Raw genomic sequence first — 12,758 nt, 5'->3', positions numbered from 1 at the left:
TTATAATAAAACTATAATCATAAAAAGAAATGAAGAGTTTTAAGGCGATTTGTAAGCCATCTCAATCACAAAAGTCTTCTTATAGTTTACTTGAGAAATCTTCCTATTTGTTAACATCTAGATATGTATCTTTCCACACTATGACTATGGATATAAATACAAATATATATACACGTAACACATGCACACAGACACACATACAGACACACACATACACACATACCCTACATCCCTTCAAGTAGTCTCCTTTCTCATAAATTACTTCATTTATTTATTCCATGAATTGAATGTTTCTTAAGTACCTGTAATGTGATATATACTTAAGCACCACCAGTACCAAGATGAATCAGACACATCTAAGGGGCTTACAGTGTCTGAGGAGCTCACAAAGTAGTGGGTAAGACAAATACACAAATGCTCTTGCTGGTTATGCTATAGTAAAGGAGCCACAGAGTAGTAAGTACCAACACAGGGATGATTAATTTGGCTTGCTTTGACAAACACATGAAAGGATGCTCAACATCACTAATCATTAGAGAAATGCAAATCAAAACTACAATGAGGTATCACCTCACACCAGTCAGAATGGCCATCATCAAAAAATCTACAAACAATAAACGCTGGAGAAGGTGTGGAGAAAAGGGAACCCTCTTGCACTGTTGGTGGGAATGTAAATTGATACAGGCACTATGGAGAACTCTATGGAGGTTCCTCAAAAAACTAAAAATAGAACTACCATATGACCCAGCAATCCCACTACTGGGCATACACCCAGAGAAAACCATAATTCAAAAAGAGTCATGTAGCACAATGTTCACTGTAGGTCTATTTACAATAGCCAGGACATGGAAGCAACCTAAGTGTCCATCAATAGATGAATGGATAAAGAAGATGTGGCACATATATACAATGGAATATTACTCAGCCATAAAAAGAAATGAAATTGAGTTATTTGTAGTGCGGTGGATGGACCTTGAGTCTGTCATACAGAGTGAAGTAAGTCAGAAAGAGAAAAACAAATACCATATGCTAACACATATATATGGAATCTAAAAAAAAAAAAGGTTCTGAGGAACCTAGGGACAGGACAGGAATAAAGACGCAGACGTAGAGAATGGAAAATAAGAGATTATGATCAACTAAGGTACACAGACTATTTCTATTTGTTTCTCTCTGTAAAGGACCCCAAATAAATGTTAGCCAGTCAGGCACTTAATCTCTTTTAAAGTTTAAGAAAGTAGCAGGAATAAAAGAAGGATGATATAGAAAATAAATAAATAAATAAATAAATAAATAAATAAAAACAGCTATATTGAGATATAATTGAAAAAAATTGGCTTGCTTTAGTGTGAGTGTATAAAGAAACAACATTTAAATTGGGTCTAAAGAGTGGGAGTTTGTGAGGTGGAAGGGAAATGCATTTCTAGGTAGAAGGAATCCATGCACATAAAAAAGCATGGATTTGTGAATGTCTACTCCATGTGTAGGACTGACCAAATGAATTCCAAGTGGGGAATGGCTGCTGGGGTTCGATGGTGAAGGGCCTTGTACTCCAGGCTCTATTTAAGTCCCAATCACGGTGACCTGGGACCATGACCATTATCAAGCCCTTCAAGGCCAGAGGTCATCTTGTTATCTGCCTGATCAATTACCCCAGAGTGTTCTGTTTGGGTATGCAAATAAGGCCCCTCTGGTGCAGAAGGCAACCCTCCATTCCTGCTGAAGGTTTTGCTTAATAAGCCCATTTGTCTCTTCAAGTGTACTTCGCTCAGAATCAAATAGTAAACAACATCCAGAATGCTTCATAAGACCTTTGCCTTTGCAATGACCTAGGAAACCCAAGCTCTGCTAATTGGCAGCGGCAGTGGCAGCGAACACCTACTCAGGCTGGCAACTGGGTCAAAATGTTAATTACTCCCCAATAGCCACATTTTTTTTTCTCTCTTCATTTGCTCTTTCACCTCTTCAGAGACTACTGGAGTTTGAATTTTCCTTACTGCTGAGACTACTGTGATGTTAAAAATAAGTTAGCCCTTTACCTGTCTCCCGGGCGCCTAAGATCTCAGGCGTCCTTGGCTTCTTTCTCTTTCCAAGTTAATTATATTCAGTGTGAGCTTGAATTTTCAAATCCATCTGTTTTCTTCATCTCTGTAGACAATTTATTTATATCTACTCTTTTAAGTAAAAAAGAGATAGAACAACAGTTTCCTCATACTTTAAACCTTTTGAGTTCAATGCAATAACTGTTTCTTTAGAATAAAATCAATGGGAGAGAAATTATTTCACAGCTGCTCTGTGTCTTAAGCATTGACGAAAGTGTTAGCATTTTTAATGCTAGCTGGATTGTAAACTTTGCAAGGGCAGGAAAATGTTTTGTTTGTCAATCTATATCTGAAACTTAGTATATTACTTGGAATATGCTACGTGCTCAATAAATATTTATAGAATGAAGGAAGAAAGGAAGGAATCAAGATTCATAATAACTGTAACACTTCAGAGACTCACAATTGTTTTTATCACCAAGGACCAGCTTATTAATTTTTACTTTCATGGATGCCATTTCATTTACCTGTTGCTGCAGAACAAATCGCCCCAAAGCTAATGGTTTAAAACATCAACGATTTATTATTTTCCACAATTCTGTGGATTGATTGGGTGATTTCTCTGTTGCTTTCACCTGGGTCACTCACATGACTATAAATGCTGGATAGTCATCTGGGCTGTCAGGTCCAAGATGGTCTCACTCGCTTCTGGAAGTTGGTGTTGGCTACCAGCTGGAGTGCCTCAGTTCTCCTCCAGGTGACCTCTCATCCTCCCTTAGGCTAGACTGACTTCCTTACACAGTGCAGGATTCCAAGAGGGCAAAGGTGGAAGCTTCAAGGCCTCTTGAGGTCTAGACTTTGGAAAGCTTTTCCTCTAAGATTCAGTACAAGGCAAGGATGTCCACTCTTGCCAATTCTGTTCAATGTAGTACTGAAAGTCCTAACCAGAGCAGTTAGGCAAGATAAAGAAATAAAAGGCAACCAAATCGGAAAAGAAGAGGTAAAATTATTTCTTTTGACAGATGACATGATCATATATGTAGAAAATCCTAAAGACTCAACAAAAAACCATTAGAACTATTAAATGAATTCAGTAGTCTCAGGATACAAAATCAACATACAAGAATCAGTGAAATTTCTATGCACCAACAACAAACTATCTGAAGAAATTAAGAAAACAGTCCCATTTACGATACCAACTAAAAGAATAAAATAGGAATAAATTTAACCAAAGAGGTAAAAGGCTTGTATACTGAAAATCATAAAACACTGATGAAGGATATTAAAGGAAACACAGATAAATGGAAACATATCCTATGTTCATGGATTAAAAATAGTAATATTGTTAAAAATGTCCATGCTACCAATGTGATCTATATATTCAATGCAATCCCTATCAAAATCCCAATGACATTCTTCACAGAAATAGAAAAAACAATCCTGAAATTCATGTGGAAATACAGAGGATCCCAAATAGCTAAGGCAATCTTGAACAAGAAGAACAAAGCTGGAGACATCATAATTACTGATTTCAAAATATATGAAAAGCTACAGTATTCAAAACAGTCTGGCACTTGTATAAAGACAGATGCATAGACCAATGAAACAGAATAGAGAACCCAGAAATAAGTCCATGCATTTATGGTCAACTGATTTTTGACAAGGTGCCAAGAACACACAATGGGGAAAGGAGAGCCTCTTCAATACATAGTACTGGAAAAACTGGATAACCACATGCAGAAGAATGAAATTGGGCTCTTATCTCACACCATATACAAAAATCAACTCAAAATGGATTATAGATTTAAATGTAAGACCTGAAACTGTAAAACTACAAGAAGGAAACATATGGGAAAATTATCTTGACATTGGCCTTGGCATTACGTTCATGGATATGACATCAAAAGCACAGGTAATCAAAGCAAAAACAGACAATTTGGGTTTCATCAAATTAAAATGCTTCTGCAAAGCAAATATAAACAAACAACCCCCCACCCCCAAAACAATAGAAGAAACAACCTATTAAATGAGAGAAAATATTTTCAAACCGTGTATCTAATGAGGGGTTAATGTCCAAAATATATAAGGAACTCAGACAACTCAAATAACCCAATTAAAAAATGAACAAAGGACCTTAATAGACATTTCTCCAAAGAAGACTTACAAATAACCAAGAGAAAGGAAAAGTTGCTCAGCATCATTAGACGTCAGGGAAATGCGAATCAAAATCACAATGAGATATAACTTCACACCTGTTAGAATGGCTGTTATTGAAAAGGCAAAAGATGTGTTGGCAAGAATGCGGAGAAAAGGGGACCCTTGTGCACTGTTGGTGGGAATGTAAATTGGTTCAGCCATTATGGAAAGCAGTATGGTGATTCCTCAAAGTATTAAAAATAGAACTGCCATATGATTCATCAATCCCACTTCTGAGTATATATCCAAAAGAAATGAAGTACCCAGTATTACTTAAATTTATTAGCAAAAGATAGATATTTGCTTTGAATGTTTTTCAGAGAAATAGCAAATGTATTCAGTTTTGTAAATTAAGAAGAACAACACATTTTGTTTAAGGTGGTACAGAAACAACTGTATTCTCAGTAAAGATCAGGCAGTATTTTAGAAATTTTTTTTGCTTTTGATTAGGGGGAGACTTTACACTTTTCAATAGGTTTCTGATAGAAAAGAATACCTTTAAAGCTGTATCCCAGAATTACATTCCCAATAATAGTATGATGAAGCCTAGGATAGCTTTGCATCCTCAAGAAATGCAAAGCTTCATTTTCAGGAAGCAATGTCAAGTTTTTCAGTTGTTAAGGTAGCAAGTACTTGTGGCTTTGTTGCCATAGAAATACAATTTATTTCAAAATTATTCACAGTTTTTTCTCAATCCTGTGCCTGAAAAAAAGTAAAACATTTTGTGAGATGTTTAATCAATTTTGATCCTTTTATATGATTCATTTATGTGTTTGGATTGGCGTTTATTAGTAGCGAGGAAATCACTTGGTGGAGAATTCTTTCATTGCGTGATAGAGATGAGTACATTTAATCTTAGAAGAAAATGCATCAATGAATTGTCAATATTGTTTTTTTCCTCAATTCTGTGATGTGCATTTTCCCACGTTACTGTTTCTGAAATTAGGGTACATCTTAATAGTAATGTGAGTGTTTAATGCTGTATTTTAGTTTCCCATAGGCAGTTGTTAAATCAATGGTGCATTTTACAATCAATTGTATTTTAGAGTTGAGGAATCACTGTAGATTTTTCTCTGGTTCACCCAAGAAGATAGAGCTGATCTACAGGAAACACAGGAGACACTGGATATTCAGTTCTTGAGACTGGGTGATGTCTTAGGCAATTAAGAAAAAATTTCAGTGGAGCTCAGCATGGGGGGTAAATTGTGCTGTAAAAGCATATTAAGTGATAAATTTACAAACACCAGAAATCACAATACCAATTTAGCTTAGTGTTTTGAATGGACTATAGCTGTGTCTGAGCTAATTGCTGAAAGGGCAAAGGAAACAATTTGCTGCTATCCCTGTTGGGTGAAGTCATAAAGGAGTCATAGCTGTAGGCTGTTCCTAACATTAGGCTAGAAGAAACTAAATTCTAAATTCTTCGCATAGAGAGGTGTCAACAAAAAACTGGGGAGAGTAAAAGAAAACATTGTTAAGTTCTATGTTTTGCTTTGGGCTCATTCCATTGAACTCTTTGAAGTGAATGGAAAATTAATCTCTGCCATCCTGACAAGAAGTCCAAGCCAATTAGGAAGAATCAGTTATTTTTTAAAAAGTCTACAACTTTGAAAACATAGTTCTATCCAATCTCGATTTACTCACTAAAGTCTCAGCAATTTGTTAAGGCTATTCAGTATCAACTTTAATTTTCTTACAAGCTGTAAGAAAAACTCAAGGCCGGTTTCTCGCTGCTCGCATTAGGTACAGGTCTCCGGACACACACTGGACTGTGTTAAAAATAATTTGATCTAACTCGGGTTCATTTGATAATCTCTAAAATGTCTTTCAGGTCCAAGGTTCCATGATCCCTGTGGCATCATACCTTTTAAAAGTGGTAATTCCTGGGACTTCAGGTGTAATACAAGTGGCTAGGTTTCTGAGAATCTGGTGTGATGAGTGCCTTCAGACGATTAGCCATATTTAGGACATATTTTACTAATTCTTTTTTTTAAAAAGTTTATAATATTTTAAAAAAAATTTATTTTATTTTTGGCTGTGTTGGGTCTTTGTTGCTGTGGGCGGCTTTCTCTAGTTGCAGTGAGCGGGGGCTATTCTTCCTTGCGGTGCGTGGGCTTCTCATTGTGGTGGCTTCTCTTGGTGCGGAGCATGGGCTCTAGGTGCACGGGCTTCAGTAGTTGTGGCATGCAGGCTCAGTAGTTGTGGCTCTCAGGCTCTAGAGTGCAGGCTCAGTAGTTGTGGCGCACAGGCTAAGTTGCTCCACGGCATGTGGGATCTTCCTGGATCAGGCCTCGAACCCGTGTCCCTTGCATTGGCAGGCAGATTCTTAACTACCGCACCACCAGGGAAGTCCCTTTACTAATTTTTTTTTTTTAACATCTTTATTGGAATATAATTGCTTTACAGTGTTCTGTTAGTTTCTACTGTATAACAAAATTAATCAGCTGTATGCATACGAATATCCCCATATCCCCTCCCTCTTGTATCTTCCTCCAACCCTCCTCATCCCAGCCCCTAGGTGGTCGCAAAGCACCAAGCTGATCTCCCTGTGCCATGCGGCTGCTTCCCACTAGCTATCTATTTTACATTTGGTAGTGTATATATGTCAATGCTACTCTCTCACTTCATCCCAGCTTACTCTTCCTCCTCCCCGTGTCCTCAAGTCCATTCTCTACATCTGTGTCTTTATTCCTGTCTTGCACCTAGGTTCATCAGAACCTTTTTTTTTTTTTTTTTAGATTCTCTATATATGTGTTAGCATACAGTATTTGTTTTTCTCTTTCTGACTTACTTCACTCTGTATGACAGACTCAAGGTCCATCCACCTCACTACAAACAACTCAATTTCATTTCTTTTTATGGCTGAGTAATATTCCATTGTATATATGTGCCACATCTTCTTTATCCATTCATCTGTCGATGGACATTTAGGTTGCTTCCATGTCCTGGCTATGGTAAATAGTGCTGCAATGAACATTGTGCTACATGACTCTTTTTGAATTATGGTTTTCTCAGGGTATATGCCCAGCAGTGGGATTGCTGGGTCATATGGTAGTTCTACTTTTAGGTTTTTAAGGAACCTCCATACTGTCCTCCATAGTGGCTGTTTCAGTTTACATTCCCACCAACAGTGCAAGAGGGTTCCCTTTTCTCCACACCCTCTCCAGCATTTATTGTTTGTAGATTTTTTGATGACGGCCATTCTGGCTGGTGTGAGGTGATACCTCACTGTAGTTCTGATTTGCATTTCTCTAATAATTAGTGATGTTGAGCATCTTTTCAAGTGTTTGCTGGCAATCTGTATATCTTTGGAGAAATGTCTATTTAGGTCTTATGCCCAGTTTTGGATTGGGTTGTTTGTTTTTTAAATGTTGAGCTGCATGAGCTGTTGTATATTTTGGAGATTAATCCTTTGTCGGTTGCTTCGTTTGCAAATATTTTCTCCCATTCTGAGGGTTGTCTTTTCGTCTTGTTTATGGTTTCCTTTGCTGTGCAAAAGCTTTTAAGTTTCATTACGTCCCATTTGTTTATTTTTGTTTTTATTTCCATTTCTCTAAGAGGTGGGTCAAAAAGGATCTTGCTGTGATTTAGGTCATAGAGTGTTCTGCCTATGTTTTCCTCTAAGAGTTTGATAGTGTCTGGCCTTACATTTAGGTCTTTAATCCATTTTGAGTTTATTTTTGTGTATGGTGTTAGGAAGTGTTCTAATTTCATTCTTTTACATGTAGCTGTCCAGTTTTCCCAGCACCACTTATTGAAGAGGCTGTATTTTCTTCATTGTATATTCTTGCCTCCTTTATCAAAGATAAGGTGACCATATGTGCGTGAGTTTATCTCTGGGTTTTCTATCCTGTTCCATTGATCTATATTTCTGTTTTTGTGCCAGTACCATACTGTCTTGATTACCGTAGCTTTGAAGTATAGTCTGAAGTCAGGGAGCCTGGTTCCTCCAGCTCTGTTTTTCTTTCTTAAGATTGCTTTGGCTATTTGGGGTCTTTTGTGTTTCCATACAAATTGTGAACTTTTTTATTCTAGTTCTGTGAAAAATGCCATTGGTAGTTTGATCGGGATTGCATTGCACCTGTAGATTGCTTTGGGTAGTAGAGTCATTTTCACAATTTTGATTCTTCCTATCCAAGAACATAGTATATCTCTCCATCTGTTTGTATCATCTTTATTTTCTTTCATCAGTGTCGTATAGTTTTCTGCATACAGGTCTTTTTTCTCCTTAGGTAGGTTTATTCCTAGGTATTTTATTTTTGTTGCAGTGGTAAATGGGAGTGTTTCCTTAAATTCTCTTTCAGATTTTTCATCATTAGTGTATAGGAATGCAAGAGATTTCTGTGCATTAATTTTGTTTCCTGCTACTCTACCAAATTCATTGATTAGCTCTAGTAGTTTTCTGGTAGCATCTTTGGGTTCTCTATGTATAGTATCATGTCATCTGCAAACAGTTACAGCTTTACTTCTTCTTTTCCAACTTGGATTCCTTTTATTTCTTTTTCTTCTCTGATTGCTGTGGCTAAAACTTCCAAAACGATGTTGAATAAGAGTGGTGAGAGTGGACAACCTTGTCTTGTTCCTGATCTTAGAGGAAATGGTTTCAGTTTTTCACCATTGAGAACGATGTTGGCTGTGTGTTTGTCATATATGGCCTCTATTATGTTGAGTTAGGTTCCCTCTATGCCTACTTTCTGGAGAGTTTTTATCATAAATGGGTGTTGAATTTTGTCAAAAGCCTTTTCTATTGAGATGATCATATGGTTTTTATCCATCAGTTTGTTAATATGGTGTATCACATTGATTGATTTGCATATGTTGAAGAATCCTTGCATTCCTGGGATAAACCCCACTTGATCATGGTATATGATCCTTTTAATGTGATGTTGGATTCTGTTTGCTTGTATTTTGTGGAGGATTTTTGCATCTATGTTCATGAGAGATGTTGCCCTGTAGTTTTCTTTTTTTGTGACCTCTTTGTCTGGATTTGGTATCAGGGTGATGGTGGCCTCGTAGAATGAGTTTGGGAACGTTCCTCCCTCTGCTATATTTTGGAAGAGTTTGAGAAGGAAAGGTGTTAGCTCTTCTGTAAATGTTTGATAGAATTCGCCTATGAAGCCATCTGGTCCTGGGCTTTTGTTTGTTGGAAGATTTTTAATCACAGTCTCAATTTCAGTGCTTGTGATTGGTCTGTTTATATCTTCTATTTCTTCCTGGTTCAGTCTCGGAAGGTTGTGCTTTTCTAAGAATTTGTCCATTTCTTCCAGGTTGTCCATTTTATTGGCATATAGTTGCTTGTAGTAATCTCTCATGATCCTTTGTATTTCTACAGTGTCAGTTGTTACTTCTCCTTTTTCATTTCTAATTCTGTTGATTTGAGTGTTCTCCCCTTTTTTCTTGTTGAGTCTGGCTAATGGTTTATCAATTTTGTTTCTCTTCTCAAAGAACCACCAGCTTTTAGTTTTATTGATCTTTGCTATCATTTCCTTCATTTCTTTTTCATTTATTTCTGATCTGATCTTTATGATTTCTTTCCTTGTGATAACTTTGGGGGGTTTTTTGTTCTTCTTCCTCTAATTGTTTTAGGTGTGAGGTTAGGTTGTTTATTTGAGGTTTTTCTTGTTTCTTGAGGTAGGATTGTATTGCTATAAACTTCCCTCTTAGAACTGCTTTTGCTGCGTCCCATAGGTTTTGGGTCGTCTTGTTTTCTTTGTCATTTGTCCCTAGGTATTTATTTATTTCCTCTTTGATTTCTTCAGTGATCTCTTGGTTATTTAGTAGTGTATTGTTTAGCCTCCATGTATTTGTATTTTTTACAGTTTTTTTCCTGTAATTGATATGTAGTCTCATAGCATTGTAGTCGGAAAAGATACTTGATATGATTTCAGTTTTCTTAAATTTACCAAGGCTTGATTTGGTCTATCCTGGAGAATGTTCCATGTGCACTTGAGGAGAAAGTGTATTCTGTTGTTTTTGGATGGAATGTGCTATAAATATCAATTAAGTCCATCTCGTTTAATGTGTCATTTAAAGCTTGTGTTTCCTTGTTCATTTTCATTTTGGATGATCTGTCCCTTGGTGAAAGTGGGGCATTAAAGTCCCCTACTATGATTGTGTTACTGTCGATTTCCCCTTTTATGGCTGTTAGCATTTGCCTTATGTATTGAAGTGCTCCTATGTTGCGTGCATAAATATTTACAATTGTTATATCTTCTTCTTGGATTGATCCCTTGATCATTATGTAGTGTCCTTCTTTGTCTCTTGTAATAGTCTTTATTTTAAAGTCTACTTTTTCTGATATGAGAATTGCTGCTCCAGTTTTCTTTTGATTTCCATTTGCATGGAATATCTTTTTCCATCCCCTCACTTTCAGTCTGTATGTGTCCCTAGGTCTGAAGTGGGTCTCTTGTAGACAGCATATATATGGGTCTTGTTTTTGTATCCATTCAGCCAGTCTACGTCTTTTGGTTGGAGCATTTAATCCATTTACATTTAAGGTAGTTATCAATATGTATGTTCCTATTACCATCTTCTTAATTGTTTTGGGTTTGTTACTGTTGGTCTTTTCCTTCTCTTGTGTTTCCTGCCTAGAGAAGTTCCTTTAGCATTTGTTGTAAAGCTGGTTTGGTGATGCTGAATTCTCTTAACTGTTGCTTGTCTGTAAAGGTTTTAATTTTTCCATCAAATTTGAATGAGATTCTTGCTGGGTAGAGTAATCTTGGTTGCAGGTTTTTCCTTTTCATCACTTTAAATATGTCCTGCCACTCGCTTCTGGCTTGCAGAGTTTCTGCTGAAAAATCAGCTGTTAACCTTATGGGGATTCCCTTATATGTTATTTGTTGCTTTTCCCTTGCTGTTTTTAATACTTTTTCTTTGTATTTAATTTTTGATTGCTTGATTAATATGTGTCTCAGCATGTTTCTCTTTGGATTTATTCTGTATGGTACTCTCTGTGCTTCCTGTACTTGATGACTATTTCCTTTCCCATGGTAGAGAAGTTTTTGACTATAATCTCTTCAAATATTTTCTCAGACCTTTTCTTTTTCTCTTCCTCTTCTGGGACCCCTATAATTCGAATGTTGGTTCATTTAATGTTGTACCAGATGTCTCTGAAATTCTCCTCAATTCTTTTCATTCTTTTTTCTTTATTTTGCTCCCTGGCAGTTATTTCCACCATTTTATCTTCCAGCTCACTTATCCGTTCTTCTGCCTCAGTTATTCTGTTATTTATTCCTTCTAGAGTGTTTTTAATTTCAGTAATTGCGTTGTTCATCACTTTTTGTTTGCTCTTTAGTTCTTCTAGATCCTTGTTAAATGTTTCTTGTATTTGCTCCATTCTGTTTCCGAGATTTTGGATCATGTTTACTATCATTAGTCTGAATTCTTTTTTAGGTACCTTGCCTATTTCATCTTCATTTATTTGGTTTTGTAGGTTTTTACCTTGCTCCTTCATCTGCAACGTATTTTTTTGTCATTTCATTTTTTTTTTTTTTGATGGTTGGTGCTGTATTCCTGTCTTACTGGTTGTTTGGCCTGAGATGTGCAGCACTGGAGTGTGCAGGCACTTGGATAGAGCTGGGTCTTGGTGCTGAGATGAGGACCTCCAGGAGGCCTCACTCCAATTGATATTCTCTGGGGTCTGAGGTTCTCTGTTAGTCCAGCGGTTTGGATTCAGAGCTCCCACCACAGGAGCTTGGGCCTGACCTCCAGCCTGGGAACCAAGATCCTGCAAGCTTCATGGTGTGGTATAAAAAAAAAAAAAAAAAGGAAGAAAGAAAGAAAAAAGGAGCAGTACAATATCAAAGAATAAAAAATAAAATAAAATTAGAAAGATAAAAAATATATTAGGAAAAGTAAAACTATAATTGAAACAACTGCAACAAGGTAAAATAAAACCACAACAGAAAAAAGAAAAGAAAAAAAAAAAAAGTTGGGGGGAACAGCCCAAAGGAGAGATCACTAACAAAGTATAAAGAATAAAATAAAATTAGAAAAATAAAAGATTTATTAGGAAAAATAAAAATATAAAAGAATCAACAACAATGAATCATCAAGGTAAAATAGAACCCCAATCTAAAAGAGGAAAAAAGAAAAGAAAAAAAAAAAAAGTCTTGTCTATGGGGGCAGAGTGTAGGCGGGGGGGTGGAACTTAGGCAGGGTCAGGGTTTAGGGTGGGGTGGGACCTACGCGGGTTGGGAGGGTGATGTTTGAGCATGGCATGGGGGCCTAGGCTCAGGACCCACACAACGGAAAAGGCCCTGGGGGCGGGGCCTATGTGGGGCGACTTTTAAGTGTGGGGCGGGGCCTCTGATTAGGCTCTGCACAGAAGGGGAGAGGCAGCGCGTGGAAAGGAGGGCGTCTGGAGTGTGGAGTTCTGGAGTTTGGAGGTGGGGCCCTGAGTGAGGGTGTGTGGGCGGGGTTTAGGTCCTGCCCGTTGGAGGGGGTCTCCATGTGTAGAGGTGGGGCCCTGGGTGGGGTGTAGGGGCGGGGCTTGGGTTCTGCACGGCAGGAGGGAGGGTC

At 37.4% G+C, this 12,758-nt stretch overlaps 2 long non-coding RNA genes across 3 annotated transcripts in view; one reads left to right on the top strand and one right to left on the bottom strand.

The window, feature by feature from the left end:
- LOC309667184 overlaps positions 1–12,758 on the top strand; it is a 383,463-nt gene that overhangs the window by 216,133 nt on the left and 154,572 nt on the right. The window lies entirely within an intron of this gene.
- LOC309667247 overlaps positions 9,730–12,758 on the bottom strand; it is a 219,332-nt gene continuing 216,303 nt past the window's right edge. The window contains exon 2 of the long non-coding RNA XR_014267658.1: positions 9,730–12,112. This is a non-coding gene — a long non-coding RNA (uncharacterized lncRNA). The remainder of the gene's footprint in view (positions 12,113–12,758) is intronic.

This window comes from Balaenoptera physalus, assembly GCF_965194825.1.
Source record: "Balaenoptera physalus genome assembly, chromosome: 9".
Classification (NCBI taxonomy): domain Eukaryota; kingdom Metazoa; phylum Chordata; class Mammalia; order Artiodactyla; family Balaenopteridae; genus Balaenoptera; species Balaenoptera physalus.
This window is presented reverse-complemented; position numbering and strand designations above follow the sequence as displayed.